The sequence below is a fragment of the Rattus norvegicus genome, chromosome 2 (assembly GCF_021556685.1).
Source record: "Rattus norvegicus strain SHRSP/BbbUtx chromosome 2, alternate assembly SHRSP_T2T, whole genome shotgun sequence".
In the NCBI taxonomy this organism is placed as follows: domain Eukaryota; kingdom Metazoa; phylum Chordata; class Mammalia; order Rodentia; family Muridae; genus Rattus; species Rattus norvegicus.
Genome location: NC_141535.1, coordinates 92,457,689 through 92,478,255, shown reverse-complemented (window position 1 = coordinate 92,478,255; position 20,567 = coordinate 92,457,689). Strand labels below are relative to the sequence as shown.

The 20,567-nt window shown below is 39.1% G+C and overlaps 1 long non-coding RNA gene across 2 annotated transcripts in view; it reads left to right on the top strand.

Annotated features, from left to right (window-relative positions):
* The window catches only part of LOC103691511 (uncharacterized), a 131,590-nt gene that overhangs the window by 10,887 nt on the left and 100,136 nt on the right, over nt 1-20,567 (top strand). The window contains exon 3 of one of the 2 annotated variants that reach the window (XR_015671281.1): nt 19,304-19,400. This is a non-coding gene — a long non-coding RNA (uncharacterized LOC103691511). Of the gene's footprint in view, nt 1-19,303; nt 20,076-20,567 lie in introns of those variants that run through there. The other variant, XR_015671280.1, reaches the window with a different exon arrangement.

Here is a 20,567-nt window from a genome sequence, read left to right as displayed (position 1 = left end):
GATAGATTTTCTAAATATTTAGAAAGGTCAAGAGTAAGAGAAATAACTGCACATACACACACACACACACACACACACACACACACACACACACACACACACACACGCACGCTAGACGAAGTTCTTAGAATTGAAAATTATACTTGAATTAGTTTTTGTTTTTCTTCACTTTAGAATATAAACTGCCACAACATTTTACTTGCCTAGTAAATTTAAAAATAAGACAATTTAGATTTCTCCTGAAATTATACTTTCAATAAAAAATATCCAACGGTAGGAGATATTTTGATTTTGTAGCCCTCACAAGCTATATCTTGGTGTGCAGTCATTTAAAGCTTCATTTTGATTTCTCTATTCAGCCACATAGCAACAACCATTGCATTTATTGGTATACTTGAGTCTTACAAAAATAATTTGGCAGTGCTCTATCATGTGACTCAGGAAGACATGTTCTGTTTTCTTCCCATAGCTTTTTTGTGCTGCTGAAATTGCTCAGTTTGTAATGAGTTTGAGAAAAAATTGAAAAGAATGAAGGTATTGGAAAATGAAATATGTTTTTTAATTGAAAAGAGACTATGATTGTTTTTTTCCACCAATCTAAATCAAATTAGTACGGGAGTGCTTTCAGGCAATTGGAAAGAGGAATTATTCTCTGAAAATAATGACCTCATTATACAGTCTAAAAATACAAGTTAAAAAAGTCTTTAGTTGTCTTTATGCTGAGAGAAATGATTTAAAAGTGAAAATATTTTTAGAGCACATATGCAGACTTAACTTTTGTCTCAAAACACTTTACAAGCAGTAGAAAAGTTCTTTGTTGGAATTTCCATTTATGCTACAGTAAAATATAAATTACCTAGAGAAGAGAGGTGAGGTTCTTTTTATAGCATACGATAAATAAGTGTTTCTATTTTGATTTAGTTTCGCAGAAATTTTAATAAATTACTTTTTAAATTTACAATTTGGTATAGCTTAATTTTTATGGACTATAATGTTAGTTTTTATGCCATATATGTCAGGGTTACTATTACTGTGATAAAACACTATGGCCAAAGAAATCTGGGGAGGAAAGGATTTATTTGACTTACACTTCCATATCAAAGGAAGTCAGGACAGGAACTTAAACAGGGCAGGACTCTGGAGGCAGGAGCTGATGCAGAGGACATGGAGGGGTGCTGCTTAGTGGCTTGCTCCCCAGGGCTTTCTTTTAGAACCCACTACTACCAACCCAGATGGCCTGGCCCTCCCCCATCAGTCATTTAATAAAAAATCCCTTACAGGCTCACTCATAGCCTGCTCTTACGGAGGCATTTTCTCAGTTGGGGTTCCTCCCTCTACAGTGACCCTAGCTTATTTTAAGTTGACTTAAAACTAACCAGCACACTGCTAACACGAATATAATCCAAGTACACAAAACAAAAAGCAAAACAGAATCCCATGCACACGGTGGAGGCTGCTGTAAACACTGTTGCTTATGAAGGGAGCACAGCCCATCAAGTATTTGCTCTCATTATTTAAGTAAAATGCTATGTCCCAAATTCCAGTTCTCACTGGACTGCTTAATAATGTAAAATACTGTGCAATTCAAGGCTCAGGAACAACTATTAATAGTCTAAACCCAGATGTTAGGAACAATTACCAGGGCCTTCAGTCATTTTCCTTTTCCCATTTACTGGTACATGAACCATGTAAATCACAATTCAAATGTAGCTTTTAACTCTTGAAATCCCATCAAAATTGCAACTCCCACATTTTAGATACTGGGAAATTGACTAAGCATGCAGTAAACATTTTACCTGCCTGTCTATATATGCATATACTCAGTTATGACATCTGTCAGTCTGTCTGTCCATCTACCTACCTACTTACTAATCTGCAGTACTTACAGCCCTCCCTCCCCACCCGGGTTTCTTCGTGTAGCCTTGGCTGTACTGGAACTAGCTCTGCAGACGAGGCTGGCCTTGAGCTCATAGAGATCTGTTCACCTCTGCCTCCCGAGTGCTGGGATTAAAAGTGTGTGCCCCCACTGCTAGTCTTATGCTCCTCCTTCTGCTAAACATGAGTATGCTAGATTTTTCTTTGCCATGACCAAATATGCATGAGAACAACTTAAAGAAGGAAGGGTTTTCTTAAGCTTATGGTTTTTTTTTTTTTTTTATTCTATCCATGGCCGTCTGGCTCCATTGCTTTCAGACAGGTAGATGTGCAAGACATGGAGAAAAGGCCATGTGGAGGGACGCTGCTCGCCTCTTGGCAGCCAGGAAGGAAAGAGGAAGGTCAAAAGAGACTAGCGGAAGGTATAGTTCCTAAGTGCAAGTGCTGGGTGGCCTTTTCCTCCAGCTAGGTTTTCACAAACTCCCAAGATGGTGCCATTCAATAGGTACTAAACTTTCTTAGTGCACGCTCTAGTCAAACCCCACCCATAGTTGTATACTTGTGACGTCAACTATGCTTCTTTCCCAGTTTCAAAACAAAAATCTTAGTAGATTGAAAGTTTTGAAGAAGATATTTGGGATTAAACTCTCAGAAACCATCAACTTGCCCTTTGGCTGTTGTGATTTAGGAACACTGTTTGCTGTTTTGAGCTAAAGTTTTAGGTTCTACCCACAGGGGCAGAACCCACTAATAAAGGGCCGATGTGTGTTTCCTGTAATGTTGACCATAGCCCCACCATAGCCTTCTCCCATCTCAGCAGTCTTCCCACGCCCTATGTAGGCTTGCTTTAAATATCCACTCTAAAGCGAGAAGCATTTGAGAGCATGAGAGTCCATAGCTACCCACCTTCCTGCTCTCTCCCTCCTCTGTATTGGTACTCTAACCTCATTCTCCACAGGCCCTAGGGACAACCATTTCTAGAGCTGCCATTTACATGCAGTTCTTGTGCAGGGGCTATAAAGTAAATCCGAGGTAATAAGCCAGTGCTAGTAAATCAGCCTCTTTGGCCTGACTCAGATTCCTCCTGTATTCTTATGAAAAAAATAAAAAAGCCTGCTCTAGCCAATTCCTCACGATCTTTCATTAGTTCCACACTGAAGAGTGAAGGACAAATGCTGTGCCAGGGCAATACAGACTCTTCAATCCATCTTGTCGGTTTTATCTCCAGCTCCTCTCTCACCAAACACATTAGCCAAATAAGCTTGTTCATTATTCTCTGACAGTCAAGGGCATGGCACAACGGTTGGGATGCCTGTTTTATTTTTGCTCTGTCACCCCTTGATGTGTTCTGTGGGTAAGTTAATTAATTCACCCAATCATCTAACCAACTGTCACTACTGAAAAACAGCTAGGAATAGAATCCCCTTCACAGTGATCATTGAGGAAGTCAAAGTGTTAGTTCATTTAGTATTGTAGAGAGTCATGCATGCTGAGCCACCAAAAATTGAGTATAGGTGTATGGTTTTAGGTGCGTGTACATATGTGTGATTATATGTTTGAACAGCTGTGTATTAATGTTTGCATGTAAATGTGTGAATTTATGTGTGCTTAAATGTATATATTTTGTATGTGTGTAAATTTATGTGTGCATATATGAGTATGTATATGTGTATATATACATGTTTGTGCACATGTACATTTATGTCTGTACATATAAATGTTTATCTTTGTGTGTGTTACAAATATATGTTTATATATGTGTAGACGTATTTACATTGTTGTACACATGTATATATTTAGGTTTATGCACATACATGCATATGTTTCTGGGTATTTATGTTCTTATGTGTCCATGTGTGCATTTGTGTATGTTCACATTTATGTTTATGTGTATACTTCTGTATATTTCTGTGTATAAATGTGTATGTTTATGTTTGTGTGTACATTTATCTGCATGTTTGTCTATGTAAATGTATATGTTTGTGTATGTAATACATGTCTATTTTTCTGTGTATATACGTGTATGTTTATGTGTGTATATGCATATATTTAGGTTTTGTGTGAGCATGTCTATTTTTATGTTTGTGTGTTCATGTGCATGTTTATGTGTGCATCTATTTTTATATTACATATGTACATATGCTTTCATTTACATGTGTATATTTATGTTTGCATGTATACATATATATGCCCATGAATGTGTATACTCATGAATGTGTACATGTGAATGTTTAAGTTTGTGTGTATACATGTGTATATTTATGTTTGTGTGTGCATGTGTATGTTTATGTGTGTATACATGTGTGTTTTGTGTATACATACATATATAGACATACATATATAATATATACATACATATATACAACATATATCAAATTATACATGTATATGCATGCACAAACACAGAAATGTACATATACACACATAAACATACACATGTATAAACACAAATGTAAATAAACATATGTGTGCACACACATAAATCTATACATGTACACACAAATAAATATACACATGTAAATACATGAACATAAATATAGTCATGTACAAACAGAAATATATATGTATGTACACAGATAAATATATAGGCAAAACCACATAAACATACATGTATATACAAACTTAAATATACACATTCACACATGCTAATATAGTGCATATAGGTATACACATAAACACACATACACACAGAAATATACTCATGAGTACACATACATACAAAGTACACAACAAACAAATATATACATGTACATGTATACACACAAACATATACATGTAGACATGCATACACATGCAAACAAACATATACACACATACATATTCATATGCAGTCACATATATTTACATATGTATTTACAAAAACTATGTATACACATATAAGCAGTGCATCTAGCACACACCATACACTGTATACTCATACCACATTATCCAAAACACTCACTACACACTTCATACACTGCATATTGTACACTGGAACTCTATACTGCATGTGACATGCCATTTAGCCTACATCACAACCATATACTATATACCACATACCACCAAATTCACATGCACACCTTCAGTGCACACCCACATATCACACTGCAGAGCACACACTGCATGCCATATATACTACATACTGTATACCACACACTGTTCACCACTTGAACATTTTATGCAACATGCACTTCACAAAATACATTGCACACCACACAACCTGCAAACTGCATACCCCATACTGTGTACTACTCACTTGACACTAGACACAGTATACACTGAACAGCACACACACAACACACTGTATACTAACTGTGAATACTGTATCCTGTAAAGCACATCCCACAAAATCACATACAGTACATCACATACTGCATACCACATGCCACACATTGCATACAGCACATTGCACACCATACACTCTACACCACAATCCACACTGGACACAACACAAAGCACCCCACATCCCAAACACCACACACCATGAACCTCACAGTTCACACTGTAACTTGCACAACACACACAGATATGTTTTTGTTGTGCTTATTTTCACCTACAGATCCTTTTTCTACAAAATCATTATTTTTTCTGTTTTAGAATTTTAAAAATTCATTGTGTGTGTGTGTGTGTGTGTGTGTGTGTGTGTCTGTGCATGCTTGTGCTGTCTGTGTTTGAAGAAAAGTTGCATGAGTTGGTTCTCTTCCTCCACCATGTGGGTCCCAGGACTTGAACTCAGGGTGTTAAACTTGCCAACAAGCATCTTCATCTAATAGCTATCTCACCAACTATTTTCTTTTTGTTATAAAGCCCTTCTTTAAGACATGTTTTAGGTCTAGTCTTCACTCATCAGTGATACTGTCCCTTCTAAACTTGTGTGTTTCTCTTTAGCATCATTGAAACATTACTTAGGAAAGGCGACTTCACATTTTATAACTAAAGCTTGGATGCTTATCGAAGAGCTGGAGTGCTGTTGGCTGTTACAGTGAGACAATAGTCCTCAGCTGGGACTGGCACGGGCAAGGAACCATAACTTATCCAAATCTATCAGCAAGCCCAAACAAGCACAATCTGTATCGTATCACAATTTTAGGTCTGGTTGTTCATTCATTTCTTGGTGAGGAAATGAAGATCACTGGAAAAATGTCAGTCATTTCTTTCTGGTGTGTGAGTGCTGGCTTTTTGTGCACCAACTCCAGGTTTTCTTTTCTTCTGCCTTCATTTGATTCTGTATTTGCTTTCAGGACTATTCCCTCCCTACTTTTACCCACAAACTCTTCTCTGGACTTTAGGAAGAGAAATGTCTCTCCCTTATATTGTTCCTTCCTAAAATGCATGAGCCAGGTCTTTTAAAATTACCCCCTGTCCAGCTGAGAGCAGGCACCATGGAAAAAGGTAGGATTTGTATTAGAGAATTCCTAAAAATAGGTCTCAAACTATGCAGATCCTTGTGAGCATTTATTTGTTTATCTTTATCTTGGTTCCTACCTATCTCTCACTAGAGGTTGTCTAATGTATACTATATGAGCACACCATAATTCCCACACAGCTTCAATCCAGAATATTCTTCCCTCAGAAATATGCATGAGCCTTCTTTCCCTAAGCTCTTGAACTACTTCCTGTCTAACCTGTTTTAGGATGATGGATGATAGGAAATTGCTCCTGTCTGGAGAGACTCTTCTATTATTATAAGGAATTGATAAGTTTCTGTGTTCTTGGTAGGAGTTCTTGTTAGGGTTGGCCAACTTGATACAATTATAGCCACCTGGGAAGAGTGAGTCACAGTCAAGGAATCCATGGCTCCAATGGATTGGTCTGTGTAGGATGTGAAAGCCCTTATATCCAAGCTGGACAAGGCAATTCAATAAAAGGAAAAGTTTCAAAAGCAGGCAAAAGCAGAGATACACTCACTTCCATTGCTAGGAGTCCCACTAAAACACCAAGCTACAGCCATTACATATACGCACAGTGACCAAGCCAGCTCAGTCAGTCAACAGGTTCCCCAGCACAGGAGCGAGGGTTAAAAAGAAAAAAGACAATTAGACAACATTGAAGCATGGCCCTAGCCAGTTCTGAGACTGAGGTGGGTTTATTTTTTCCTAGTCTGCTTTTATAACATTTTAATTAAATGCAAGTAATAAGGTCAGTTCTAGGTTAAGGGAACAAGCAAGACAATAAACACTAGTAGTCAAGGAACAAGCAAGGCAATAACCAAAGTCCCGTGATCTCTGTGTCGAAGGGCTTATCAGGATGACCAAGATGCAGGTACTTCCTGTACTTCCTGTTCCAGCCCAAAGTCAGATTCTTGCCTGAAGCCTACTTCTTTGTTCTAGTCTAAAATCAGATTCCTCTGTGAACTTACTTCCCTGTCCTGGCCCAATGTCAAATTCCTGCCAAGCAGCCCCAAAAACTCTCCACAGCAGAGGATTGGTGAAGATCCATGCAGACCCCATCCTTGCCACTTCAGTCTCTGTGGACTCATAGGAGTCTTGATTATTTGATTCACTGGGCTGTGTTCTCCTGGTGTCCTCTATCTACTCCGAGTCCTACAGTCTTTCCTCCCCATCTTCTATGGGGTTCCCCCATCTCCAAGGGGGAGGGAACTGATGGAGATCCTTTATATGGTTGGAGGAAGTTTCTTTGATAACAACTGGACAATCACCTATCTGAGTATATCAGTATATTGTTAGGAATTATTTCTTCTTCTCTTTTCTTTTGTCTTTTATTCTTGTTTTTCTTTTCCCCCTCCTCACCCTCTTCCTCCTCCTCTACCCCCTCCTCTTCTTCCTTACCCTTTTTCTCCTCTCCTTTTTCATCTTCTTCTTTTTCTTCTTCTTCTTATCCTCCTCCTCTTCTTTTTCTTCTTGCCAGTTGTGTTTGCTTCTATCCTAGGTCTCTGAACTATCTAGTCTTTGGTCCCTGTCCATCCATGTATAGCACTGGCTCCATCTCCTGATGTGGGTCTTGAGTTGAACCAAACATTGGTTGGCCAGTTCTGTGCCACCATTGCCCCAGGACATCTCGCAGACAGGATAGGTTATAGATGGAGAGTTTTGTGGCTGGGTTGGTGTCCAGGTGCCTCTTGCCTTAGCCTACAGAGCACCTTCTCATGCAAAGAGATTAAAATGTCAGTGTGAAGGCTCCACCAGCACCAGCTCTACCGATGTGTAGAAGTTGTTTTCAGCAGTGGGGGTGCACTGTTTCAGAGAGTGATGTTCTGTGCTAGCATCAGCCTGGATGTTAGGAGATCTCCCCAGGACATCTTCAGGCAACAACTCAACTGAATGTGACTAAGTCACACTACTGGGAACCTTCCTGGATACAAAATCTAGCCAGTTTATACCTATATCCTCCATTACCAAGTGTCCTCTCTAAGGTCACTGTCATAGATCCCAGAAGTTTCCACACCATCCCCAAAGTCCCTCAATTCCATCAATCCCTCCCTCCACTGTACTCCCCTCCCCAATCTGATTCCTCCTGCTCCCATCCTCACCTGCCATGAAGTTGGGTCGCCCACATAATCTATTTTATTTTTCTTTCCCAGGGAGAACCATGCTTGCCCCTATAGCCTTCCCCTTTACCGCATCTCTCTAGGTCTGTGGATTGCAGTTTGGTTATCATTTACTTAGCAGCTAGATGATTTTTTTCCATCCATTTGCCTGAAAATATCATGATGTCTGTTTCTTTTAACCATTGAATATATCACATTGTGTAAACACAACACATTTTTTCTTTATTCATCCTTTAGTTGAAGGACATGTAGATTATTTGCAGTTTCTGAATATTATGAATAAAGTCATGATGAACATAGTTGCACGAGTGTCCTTGTTTTAGGACAGAACATCCTTTGAGTACATGCCCAAGAGTGGTATAGCTTGGACTTACCACTCTCAGTTTTCTGAGAAAATGCCATATTAATTTCCAAGGTGGCTGTAGAAAAACAATGGAGGAGAGCGCCCCTTGCTTCTCATCCTCACGAGCATGAGCTGTCATGTGTGTTATTGGTCCTTTCAGCAGGTATAAGATGGAATCTCAAAGCAGTTTTGTGGTTTGTATCTCCCTGATGGTGAAAGAATAAAAAATACAGCCAAAAAGTCAGAAGTTTAGGAATGCTATCCCACCCCTAAGAAGCCCTAAATACCTCAAATTCTAGACCCTGCTCTCTACCTGTAAGTAAGTAAAGGGTCACATTTCTTGAGCCTGCTCTCCCAGGATCCAGATAAAAGGGTTTAAGATAAAGCCCTTAGATAGGTGATCCTGACCTAGTAAAAATAAGAGGAAGCTTCTCCCAGGAACTAGCTGACCATAAAGTTAGACTAAAATCTTAGAGAACAACCTTGAGAAGCAGGAAGCTTCTCCTAGGAACTAGCGGACCATAAAGTTAAGCAATCTTGAGAAACGGGAAGCTTCTTGAGATTTTCCAAAGACACCACCCCTGGCCCCTTGGGTTGTGGTTTCTCCCTTTAAATACCCTTTCTCCCAGCCTCTCGGGGTCGACACCTCTGTCTCCTGCGTGGGATACATGTCGGCCCGGAGATCTCCATAATAGGTCTATGTAATAAACCTTGCCTTTGCATATTACATCCAAAATGGTCTCTCTGTGTCTGAGGTCCGAGATTTCTCGAGACTTGAGTAAGGGTCTCCCTTCGGGGATCTTTCAGTCCTTTGCCTTACAGAAGCTTAGTTTCATGAGGTCCCAACAATCAATTGTTACTCTTAGTGCCTGTACTATCAGGGTTCTGTTTTTACACGTGTGCTAATGTGTTCAAGGCTGTTCCTCACTTTCTCTGCTATCAGGTTCAGTATATTTGTATTTATGTTGAGGTGTTTGATCCACTTGGACTTGAGTTTTTTGCAGGGTGACAAATATGGATCAATTTGCATTGTTCTACACGCAGATATCCAGTTTGACCAGCACCAGCTGTTGAAGATGCATCCTTTTATCCCAGATTTCCATAGTATGTGGATTTATGTCTGGGTCTTCAATTCAATTCCATTGATCAATGTTTGTATTTTTATGTCAATAACATGTGTTATTTTAAAATCACTATAGCTCTGTTACATCAGGGATGGTGATACCCCATGGAAGTTCTTTTATTGTTCAGAACTGTTTTAGCTATCCTGTTTTGTGTGTGTGTGTGTGTGTGTGTGTGTGTGTGTGTGTGTGTTCATATGAAGTTAAGAATTATTTTTTTAAGATTTGTAGATAATTGTGTTGGAATTCTGATGGGATTTCAGTGAATATGTAGATTGCTTCTGATAAGATAGCTGTTTTTACTATTTTATTCCTACTGATCTATGAGCATGGAAGAGTTTTTATTTTCTGATATCTTCTTCAATTTATTTCTTCAAAGACTTGAACTTTTAATCATACAGGTTTTTATCATACAAGATTTTTCACTTGCTTGGTTACAGTTTCTCAAAGACATATTAATTGAGGCTGTTGTAAAAGGTGTTTCCCTGATTTCTTCCTCAATACATTTGTAATTTATATATAGGAAGGTCACTGATTTTTTTTATTTTATTTTTGTTTTATTTTGTTTGTGAGTTACTTTTCTATCTAGCTATTTTGCTGAAGGTTTTTGCATCAGCTGGTAGAATTTTGGGGTCACTCATCTATACTATCATATCATATGTGAAAAGCAATACTTTTGCTTCTTCCTTTCCCACTTTTTTGACATTTTTTCTTTTATTGGATATTTTTTATTTCCATTTCCAATGTTATCCCCGTTCCCATTTTCCCTTCCAGAAATCTGCTATCTTCCCTGCTTCTATGAGGGTGCTTCCCAACCTCCACACCTACTCCCTCCTAACTTCACACGCTGATATTCCCCTACACTGGGATATTGAACCTTGAAAGGACCAAGGGCCTCTCCTCCCATGGATGCCCAGCAAGCCATCCTCTGCTACATATGCTACATATGTCTCTCAGTAGATAGCTGTCAGGCTCCTGTCACCATGCTTTTCATGGCATCTGCAATATTGTCTGGGATTGGTGGCTATATATGGGATGGATCCCCAGGTAGGGCAGGCTCTGGATGGCCTTTCCTTCAGTCTCTGCTCCACACTTTGTCCCTGTATTTCCTCCCATGAGTATTTTGTTCTCCTTTCTAAGAAGGACTGCAGCATCTACACTTTGGTCTTCTTTCTTCTTGAGCTTCATGTGGTCTGTGAATTGATTCTTGGGGATTTCGAGCTTTTGGGATAATATTTACTTATCAGTGAGTACATATCATATGTGTTCTTTTGTGATTGGGTTACCTCAATCAGTGTGATATTTTCTAGTTACATCCATTTGCCTAAGGATTTTATGAAGTTGAGGAGCATTGACACACCTGAAAGCAGAGATCAGACCAACTTTTCTGCTCTAAGCAACCTGCCTGGTGGTCTCAGGACACACAAAGGCAGGAGTAGTCTGGGACAGGACACTTTTGGTTTCTGCCTGCACCTGGAGTTGCACCATTCCCACAGCTCTCTGTACCCAAATCCCACTGGGGAGAGAGCTGAACTCACAGAAGTGTGAGTAGCCAGTTGCAGGAACCTCCTGGGTCCAGCCTGTGACGTGAACTGTACTGAACCAGTCACACAACTCTCTGTACCCGAATCCCATTGGGGAGAGAGCTGGACCCTCAGAAATGTGGACACTCCTGAAAAGTCAGAGGAGACTACTCTCTGCCCACATTCCCAACCCAAGAGGAAATTGCCTAGTGCCATCTGTGCCCCCTGGGCATAGGGACCTAGGAGCAGTCAGGGTCAGGACCTTTCCAGTTTCTGTCATGCTGAGAGCTGAAAGGCAGTTGCCAGGAGCACCTACACACCTGAGAGCAGAGCTCTTTGTTCCCAAATTCTGCTGAAAGAAAACAGGTCTACAGGAGTGCTGACACAGAGGCCTACAAGAAGGTCAAGCCACAGTCAGAGACAGAAGACAAGCTAACACCAGAGACAACTGGATGGCAAGAGGCAAAAAGTGGAGCCTAAGCAACAGAAACCAAGAATACTTGGCATCATCAGAGCCCCGTTCTCCCACCAAAACAAATACTGGATAACCAAACACATTGGAAAAGCAAGATTTAGATATAAAATCACATTTTATGATGATGATGGAGGACTTTAAGAAGGACATAAATAACTCCCTTAAAAAATACAGGATACACAAGTAAACAAATAGAAGCCTTTAAAGAGGAAACACAAAAATCCCTTAAAGAATTGCAAGAAAACATAACCAAACAGGTGAAGGAATTGAACAAAACCATCCAGGATTTAAAAATGGAAATAGAAACAATAAAGAAAGCACAAAGGGAGACAACCCTGGAGATGGAATACCTAGGGAAGAGATCAGGAGTCACAGATGTAAGCATTACCAACAGAATCAAGAGATAGAAGAATCTCAGGGGCAGAAGATACCATAGAAAACATTGACACAACCATCAGAGATAATGTAAAACACAAAAAGCTCCTAACCCCAAACATCCAGAAAATACAGGACACAATGAGAAGATCAAACCTAAGAATAATAGGTATAGAAGAGAGTGAAGACTCCCAACTTAAAGGGCCAGTAAATATATTCAACAAAATTATAGAAGAAAACTTCCTTAACCTAAAGAAAGAAATGCCCATAAACATACAAGATGCCTACAGAACTCCAAATAGATTGGATCAGAAGAGAATTCCTCCTGTCACATAATAATCAAAATACCAAATGCACAAAACAAAGAAAAAATATTAAAAGCAGTAAGAGAAAAAGGTCAAGTAATGTATGAAGGCAGACTTATCAGAATTACACCAGACTTCTCATCAGAAACTGTGATCCTGAAGATTCTGGACAGATGTCATCCAAACCCTAAGAGAACACAAATGTCAGCCCAGGTTACTATATCCAGCAAAACTCTCAACATAGATTGAGAAACCAAGATATTCCATGACAAAATAAAATTTACACAATATCTCTCTACAAATCCAGCCCTACAAAGGATTATAGACAGAAAACTCTTAACACAAAGAGTGAAACTACACCCTAGAAAAAGCAAGAAAATAATATCCTTGCAACATAATCAAAAGAAGAGAGACACATAAACATAATTCCACCTCTAACAAAAATAACAGGAAGCAACAATCACTATCCCTTAATATCTCTTAGCATCAATGGACACAATTCTTCAATAATAAGACAATAGACTAACTGACTAGATACATAAAGAGGACCCAGCATTTGCGGCATTCAGGAAACACACCTCAGGGACAAAGATAGACATTACATCAGAGTAAACAGCTGGAAAACAACTTGTCAAGCAAATGGTCCCAAGAAACAAACTGGAGTAGCCATTCTAATATTGAATAAAATCAACTTTCAACCAAAAATCATCAAAAAAGATAAAAAATGACACTTCATATTCATCAAAGGAAAAAAATCTACCAAGATGAACTCTGAATCATAAATACCTATGCTCCAAATGCAAGGGCATCTACATTCATAAAAGAAACCTTACTAAAGCTCAAATCACACATTGCACCTCACACAATAGTAGGAGATTTCAACACCCCACTCTCATCAATGGACAGATCATGGAAACAAAAATTAAACAGAGACATAGAGAAACTAACAGAAGTTATGAACCAAATGGACTTAACAGATACTTATAGAACATTTCATCCTAAAACAAAAGAATGTATCTTCTTCTCAGCACCTCTTGGTACTTTCTCCAAAACTGACCATATAATCAGTCACAAAACAGGCCTCAACAGATATGAAGATAGAAATAATCCCATGCAACGTATCAGATCATCAAGGACTAAGACTGATCTTTAATAACAACAAAAATGACAGAAAGAGCACATATCCATGGAAGTTGAACAACACTCTACTCAGTAATAACATGGTCAAGAAAGAAATAAAGAAAATAAAGAGTACTTAGAATTTAATGAAGATGAAGGTTACAACATACCAAAACTTATGGAACACAATGAAAGCTGTGCTAAGAGGAAAACCTCATAGCTCAGAGTGCCTGCAAAAAGAAACAGGAGAGAGCATACATCAGCAGCTTGACAGCACACCTAAAAGCTCTAGAACAAAAAGAAACAAATACACCCAAGAGGAATAGAAGGCAGGAAATAATCAATCTCAGGGTTGAAATCAACCAAGTAGAAACAAAAAGGACTATACAAAGAATCAACAAAACCAGAAGTTGGTTCTTTGAGAAAATCAACAAGATGGATAAACCCTTAGCCAGACTAATCAGAGAGCACAGAGAGTGTATCCAAATTAACAAAATCAGAAATGAAAAGGAAGACATAACACCAGAATCTGAGAAAATTAAAAAATCATCAGATCCTACTATAAAAGCCTATATTCAACAAAACTGGAAAATCTGGACAAATTTTCTAGTCAAATACCAGGTACCAAAGTCAAATCAGGAACAGATAAACCATCTAAACAACCCTATAACTCCTAACGAAATAGAAGCAGTCATTAAAGGTCTCCCAACCAAAAAGAGCCCAGGACCAGATGGGTTTATCTATCAGACCTCCATAGAAGACCTCAGACCAATACTGTCCAAACTATTCCACAAAATAAAAACAGATGGAGCACTACCCAGTTCCTTCTATGAATCCATAATTATGCTTATAGTAAACCACACAAAGACCCAGCAAAGAGAGAGAACTTCAGACCAATTTTCATTATGAATATCAATGCAAAAATACTCCATAAAATTCTTGCAAGCTGAATCCAAGAACACATCAAAACAATCATTCATCATGATCAAGTAGGCTTCATCCCAGGGATGCAGGGATGGTTCAATATATGAAAATTCATCAACATAATCCACTATGTATACAAACTCAATGAAAAAAAACCCACATGATCATTTCACTAGATGCTGAGAAAGCATTTGATAAAACTCAACACCCCTTCATGATAAAAGTCCTGGAAAGAATAGGAATTCAAGGCCCATACCTAAACATAGTAAAAGCGATATACAGCAAACCAGTAACTAACATTAAACTAAATGGAGAAAATCTTGAAGCAATCCCACTAAAATCATGGAGTAGACAAGGCAGCCCACTCTCTCACTACTTATTCAATATAGTACTCGAATTCCTAGCCAGAGCAATCAGACAACAAAAAGAGGTCAAAGGGATACAGATTGGAAAGGAAGAAGTCAAAACATCACTATTTGCAGATGATATGATAGTATACTTACATGACCCCAAAAGTTCCATCAGAGAACTACTAAGCCTGATAAACAACTTTAGCAAAGTGGCTGGGTATAAAATTAACTCAAACAAGTCAGTGGCCTTTCTCTACTCAAAGGATAAACAGGCTGAGAAAGGAATAAAACCCTTCACAATAGTCCCAAATAATATAAAATACCTCAGTCTGACTTTAACTATGCAAGTGAAAGATCTGTATGACAAGAACTTCAAGTCTCTGAAGAAAAAAATTGAAGAAGATCTCAGATTGAAAGATCTCCCATGGTCATGGACTGGCAGGATTAATATAGTAAAAATGGCCATTTTGCCAAAAGCAATCTACCGATCCAATGCAATCGTATCAAAATTCTAACTCAATTCTTTATAGAGATAGAAAGAGCAATTTGCAAATTCACTTGGAATAACAAAAAATCAAGGATATCAAAAATTATACTCAACAATAAAAGAACTTTTGGGGGAATCAGCTTCCTGACCTCAAACAATATCAAAGAGCAATAGTGATAAAAAACTGCATGGTATTGGCACAGAGACAGGCAGATAGACCAGTGGAATAGAATTGAAGACCCAGAAATGAACCCACACACCTATGGTCACTTGATCTTTGACAAAGGGGCTAAAACTGTCCAACGGAAAAAAATAGCATTTTCAACAAATGGTGCTGGTTCAACTGGAGGTCAGTATGTAGAAGAATGCAAATCAATCCATTTTTATAGCCCTGTACAAAGCTTAAGTCCAAGTGGACAAGGGACTCCACATCAAACCAGATACACTGAAACTAATAGAAGAGAAAGTAAGGAAGAGCCTTTAACACCTGGGATCAGGGGAAAACTTCCTGAATAGAACAGCAATGGGTTATGTTCTAAGATCAACAATGAAGAATCAAGAAATGTGACTTCAAAAAATTACAAAGCTTCTGTAAGGCAAAAACACTGTCAATATGACATAATTGCAAACATCAGATTGAGAAAAGATCTTTACTAGCTCTACATTTGATATCCAATTACTAATATCCAATATATACAAAGAACTCAAGAAATTAGATGCCAGATGATCAAATAACACTTAAAAAAATGAGGTGGAGAACTAAACACAGAATTCTCAACTGAGGAATATCGAATGGGCAAGAAGCACCTAAAGAAATGTCTCACATCCTTAGTCATCAGGGAAATGCAAATCAAAACAACCCTGTGGTCCACCTGACACCAGTCAGAATGGCTAAGATCAAAAACTCAGGTGACAGCAGATGCTGGTGAGGATGAAGAGAAAGAGGAATACTCTGCCATGTTGGTGGTATTGCAAGCTGGTACAACCACTTCAGAAATAAGTCTGGTGGTTCCTCAGAAAATTGGACCTAGTACTACCTGAGGACCCAGCTATATCACTCCTAGGCATATACCCAAAAGATGCTCCAACATATGAAAAGGACACATGTTCCACTATGTCCGTAGCATCCTTACTTATAATAGCCAAAAGCTAGAAAGAACTCAGATGTCCTTCAACAGGGGAATGGATACAGAAAATGTGGTACATTTACACAATGGAGTACTAATCAACTATTAAAAACAATGACTTCATGAAATTCTTAGGCAAATGGATGGAACTTAAAAATTTCATCCTGAATGAGGTAACCCAATCACAAAAGAACAGTAATGATATGCACTCACTGGCAAATGGATATTAGCCTAAAAGCTCGGAGTACACAAGAACCAATTCACAGACCACAAGAAGTTCAAGAGGAAGGAAAACCAAAGTGTGGATGTTTCAGGCCTTCTTATAAGGAGGAACAAAAATACTCACCGGAAGAGATATGGAGACAAAGTGTGGAGCAGAGACTGAAGAGAAGGCCATCCAGAGACCACCACACCAGGGCATCCATCTGATATAAACTCACCAAAGCCAGTCAATATTGCAGATGTCAAGAAGTACATGCAGACTGATATAGTTGTTCCGTGAGAGACTCTGCCAGAGCATGACATACAGTGGTGAATGCTCTCAGCCAACTGTGGAATTGAGAACTGGGTCTCCAATGGAGGTGTTAGAGAAAGGACTGAAGGAGCTGAAGGAGTTTCCAACTTCATAAGAAGAACAATAATATCAACCAACCAGACCCACCAGAGCTCACAGGGATTAAACCACCATCCCCGGAATACACAGGGATGGAACTGTGGCTCCAGCTGCATATGTAGCAGAGGATGGCCTTGTTGGGCATTAATGGGAGGAGAGGCCCCTCGTCCTGTGAATGCTGGATTCCCCAGAGTAGGGGGATGTCAGGGTGGGGAGGTGAGATGGAGTAGGTGGGAGGGGGGGTGTCAGGGAGCACCCTCAAAGAAGCATGGGGAGTTAGCATGTTTCTGGAGGGGAATCCCGGAAAGGGGATAACATTTGTATAGTTTCTACCACAGGCCTTCTATATTTTTCTAAGCTTCCAGGAGAGAGCGTATCTGGAGAGATTTCAGTAGTTGAAAGTGTTGGCAAATTATTAAACTGATTCCAGATTCTTCAAACTTTCATCCTATACTTCTCTTTTAGAACCAATCCTGGTTCCAAGTTCTGTCTTAGGGTTCGCTAGAGTCACATAACTTATGGAATGTCTCTATATATTAAGTGAATTTATTGCAATAACTTAAAGTCTGTAGTCCAGCTAACCCAACAATGGGCAGCTGTGAATGGGAAGTCCAAGAATCTAGTAGTTGTCCAGTTCCACAAGGCTAGTTGTTTCATCTGGTCTTCTGTAGAAGTAGATTCCGAGAGATGTGCTGGCATGTTAGTGGGTGAGTCTTCCTTATTCCGTGTGCATATGTAGACCTCCAGCAGAAGGAGTGGCCGTGATGAAATGTGTGTACCACCACACCTGGATCTAAAACTTGCTTTGTCCCAGGCTGACCTTGAACTCAGAGATCTGCTTGCCTCAGTCTCCTGGAATTAAAGGCATGTACTACCTTGCCTGGGCCTAAGATTTTCATGGCCACTGTGCCTCAAGATCTTCACATTGAGATCCAGGTCAGAAACCTGTCTTCCAGGCTCAAGATCTGGATCACAGATGTGCCCTCTATTTCTAGATTATAGTTCATTCTAGATGTGGTCAGTTTGACAACCAGGAATAGCCATCACATAGCCTTTCTAAATTAAAAAAATTAATTAATTCTTATTTATTATATTTTTTGAGACAAGGTTTCTCTGTGCATCCCTGGATGCAGTGGAAGTTACTCTGTAGCTCAGGCTGCCCTCGAACCCCGAGACACCTGCCTCTGCCTCCCAAGCACTCAGGTCAAAGGCATACATCAAAATGCCCAGTTCTAAGTTGCTTTTGGTCACAGTGTTTCATTATAATAGTAACCCTAACTAGGAGAGACATGACCCGGAACACTTACCAATCAAGTGTACATTCCGTCTTCAGTTGCTGTTCTCTCATTTTAAATAGGAGTTCATGCGTAGAATCTTTCATGAATCTGAATTTCCTTGGCTGAACTTTGTTATTTACTGATGTACTAAATAAAAGCAACAAGATTCATGTACCAGAAAGCATCATGGATGATTCCCCAACATTTTCCTTCTCTGAGCATCCCTCCCAGTGCAGCTTCTCTGAACTGCCTGGCAACCTTTCACTTGTTTACTACAGACACCTTTCTCTGAGCTTCCCTCTTTTGATGCCAGCATCATCCACTCAGTACTGTATCTTTACCAGTGAACATTTTTGTGGCATGCCTCATCAGAAATCCAATATGACACAAACTCAAGAGGGCCTTCCTTTGTGGGTGTCTTGTTCCTTTCATGGCGTAGTTTCAGCAGCCATTTCACTATCACCATCATCCACCCTGTTATGGTCACCCTACAGGCAGATATTCTCAGCTTTTGACCTTTTGCACATGTCATTTATTATAGCTAGTAGTTTTTGCAAATGTCTAAAACCCTTTGGCTAAATATTTTAGATAATATCAGATCTATTTTTAGTATTTTACTTGTTATATAATTTTAATTATTTGGATTTCGCTGAAATTATAATTCTGTTTTGGAAGGAAGTAATGAATTTAAGATAATTTAATTTAGTTATATTATATATTAAGGAAATTATATTGGAGAAATAAGCATTGTGATTTGAAAGACTCCTAAATTAGTATTTGTCAGGGACCATTAAAGAAAACAATCTCTGGCTGGAGAAGAGAGGACTGCCCATTTACTGTAAGTAGGGTGCTAGGGATTGAAGTGAACAGAAATCATGATTTTGCATAGTTTTTCCTTCCAGAATCATTTGCTTCATGAAATTAAGGAAAGAAGAGATAGAGGAAGGCTGAAGGCACATTGTTCAAGTGAGGCTTCCTCTGTACCAAAGTAAATACAAGGTAATAAATACCTTTATGTCTAAACTGTCTTAATTTTTTGCTCTATTAATCTGTTGATCTTAAACTCCTAAATTTTCATTCAAAGATGTTGCTACTACAGGAAAAGGGCCTTTTGTATGACCTTTCCCCTACTTGTTTGTAGGTGTTCTTCAAATACTAGCGACTATTCCTTCTTGTACCCATTGCTACCACATGTGAACCACACAGTGTTTATAGTCAGATGACTCTAAATAGGTCAAAACAATAAGCTAGCAAAACAACTTGTTCAGGCCATGTTGTCCCCAAGGCCAAAAGTTGCTTAAGTGGTACTTTACCTTTCCAAATATGTGCAGCTGTATATTGAAAGTATCATCATCTTCAAAGATAAATAGCCAGTCCCATGATATAATCATTTTCCTATTATTAAATTCTTTAGGAGCAATGAAACTTCCAGACTTAAATCCTGTCTCATGGTGTCCACTTAGTTCTAGCAGGAAACAGATGTCACACTGAAAAGAAGTGTTTATACCTGTGTGGAGAGGGGTAAGGACACCAACAAGGAAACATGATATTCTGGGGTGGTCAGCAGAGGCCTTGTCATGGCATGTAGCATGAAGAGGCTGGGGAGGCAGAAGCAGCAGTAGTCCTACTTTTATAGTTACCTGGCAGTGTGCTAGTTTTTATGTTGCCTTGACCAAAAAAAAAAAAAAAACAGCAGGAGCAAGGGAGAAAACACTTATTTTTGTTTATAATTTCAAAGAGTTCTAGTCAAGTGGGAAAAGCACGCAGAGTTCATGGTGGCAGGAATCTGTGGCAGGGACTCTGCATCATAGTGGACAGAAAGCAGAGGCCAGGGGAGAGAACCAGGAAACAGAACTGCCCCTAGTGACCTGCTTTTGCAAGCTACACCCTACATCTTCAAGATTCTTCGGCCTCCCCAGTGTGCCACCAGCTGGAGAGCAAGTTTTTAAAACATGAGCCTGTGGAACATACATCAGAATTAAATAAAGAAGAATATGGATGGATGGTTTTAAATGATAATATTTATTCTTTCAAAGTTTCATGCTTATACAATGCCATTTATCATATTCATTCAGATAATGACCTGTTTACAACATCCCTAGTGTACCCTACCCATTCTCCCTGCCTACTTCATGTTCTTTTTAAAAATATTTGTTATTGGACACA